The following is a 2,157-nucleotide window of genomic DNA, read 5'->3' as shown; positions in this document are numbered from 1 at the left end:
CCCATAGAAAACAGCAGTCACTGTAAAAATATATATTTCTGGATATCAATTTGTTCAAATTTACATCTGCAAAATATGTTCTGTTATGGAACCAAAGAAATTTAGCAAATTTCACTCAATACAACTGCCTCACCTTGGACTTTACATATGTTCAATTTATTTTGGATCTTATTTTTTTTTTAACCTAAAACTCACCCTGTTGTTTCAGTTCAGTGCTAAAACTGATCACATCTGCGTTAGAACTCCATCAAGGTTTTGCAAAGACTTTGACTCAAGGGAGTTTGTTTTTGTTCAGTGAAATCAGAGCAGATGATATAGTATGCAGAAGAAAAAAGCAAAACAGTACAAAGTTTCATCTGTTTTACGAAGAATAACAATAATTTTTTTGAAGGAAAATTACCACCCTGGGTGGAACTCAGAAGAGTAATGTGACGCTGAGTTTGTGTTTTGCAGGAGCAAAGAGATTTCAGCTTTAGGGGTTTTAGATCCTGCAAAAGCTTCAGCAGGCACCCTGCTGCTTGTTTTCCTTAACACTTCTTTAAAAACAGCAAGAAACTTGTAAGAAAGAGGCAAGGAGCAACGGCATTAGATAAACAAACCAAAGAAAAAGCTATTATTAGTTGTTATTGGTTATTTAAATACTGTAATATTTTCAGCTTCAATAAATCTTCCAGATCTCACGCTAATTTCTCTACACTGAAGAAGGGTTGTTAATTAAAGTTGCTGATAAAATATGAGAACACAGTTAATACTTTGATGTAAGACAGGAGGCCTTTCTGATAAAACAAATCTAGAACATTAGTGAACAAGGGAAGAAAGAAAAGTTTTATTTTTTTTATTGCAATAAAAAAGAACCATGACCGACTTTAAAACTCATGAGGAATGTTTTTCCCAAATTACTATGAAAGACTTTTGGCAAATCAGCCTTGCCCATGTAAGATGATCAGGAGAGAGTGTCATAGTTTTCTGGAAAAGAAAAGATAAACAGCCAACCTGATGTGTTTACCTGAAGGTTGGATATCCCCACAGCTGCAATCATGCCAAACATGACAAGAAACATGCCTCCGATGACAGGGTCAGGGATAGTGATAAAAACAGCTCCAAACTTCCCAAAGACGCCTAAAAAAATCATCAACACTGCGGTTGTCTGGAGGACCAGTCGGCTACCAACCTAAACGAAACAAGAAAAAAAGTTAATTGCCATTGATTATAGTTAGATATGTCTGGAGGAAGACTCAATCACAGGATCAAGAACAGTGGATTGCAACAAATCTAATTTTTGTGTTTGTTTTATTTATTGTTTAATTATCAGCTTTTCAGTATGATTTTTAAAATCTTGCAAAGAATATGTTGTAGTCTAACTCAGCAAACCCCTGGTTATAAATGGGCTTTGCTGACTTGAATCCCATTATTCATTTTCCTAAATCATCCGTTTTATCTCTTCTTATGGCTCAGTGCTGGGGAAAGAATAACATGATGCAGCTCTGCCCCATTGTCAGCTTTCATACTGCCTGACAGCTGGTTGAAAAATGGCTTCTAGAGAATTCGCTGGATGATCATGAAAAATATTTGACGATTTTGAAGTAATTACATCACAAAAAACAGACAATCTTGGTGAAAACTCATTCTATGACTCTAATTAAGGTAACCATGTCTTAAGACTACATTTTGTTTATTCTACGATGCATTTTTAAATTGAGTAAATCTTAATTTCCAAACAAAGAAGAAGCTTTCTAATTTATAATTTGAAATGAATGAATCAGAAAAAGGCTTTTTTGAGAATAACCATTTCTCTCAGTTAATTTCAAATTATGATTTTTTTTTCAGTTTTAGGCTCTTACTCCAACATAATTTTGTTTTGCAAATAATTTTATGTTTTCAAATTATTTTTTCCTATTTCTTTTAAAACTTCTTATACAGTACTATACAGATTTTATATTTTCAATGTTTCTTCCAACTTCTCCTTTTCAGATGAAGTGTTATATACATTGCATTCTTTTCAAATTGTGTTTCACAGATCACATTTTCTTCACTTCAAGTCCAGCGCAAACGCTCACCTTTAACTTAAAGGAAAATTCCGGTTTTTAACACTTTTAGCCCATTTTCTGTAGTGTCCAGGATGAAATCGAATGATCGACACCAAAATTTTGACAATTG

General features: G+C 33.6%; 1 pseudogene; it reads right to left on the bottom strand.

The window, feature by feature from the left end:
* LOC107083198 overlaps positions 1-2,157 on the bottom strand; it is a 69,438-nt pseudogene that overhangs the window by 13,633 nt on the left and 53,648 nt on the right.

The sequence above is a fragment of the Cyprinodon variegatus genome, unplaced genomic scaffold, assembly GCF_000732505.1.
Source record: "Cyprinodon variegatus isolate N-32 unplaced genomic scaffold, C_variegatus-1.0 Scaffold70, whole genome shotgun sequence".
Lineage (NCBI taxonomy): Eukaryota > Metazoa > Chordata > Actinopteri > Cyprinodontiformes > Cyprinodontidae > Cyprinodon > Cyprinodon variegatus.
The sequence above is the reverse complement of the archived record's forward strand: the minus strand, read 5'-3'. Positions and strand labels throughout refer to the sequence as shown.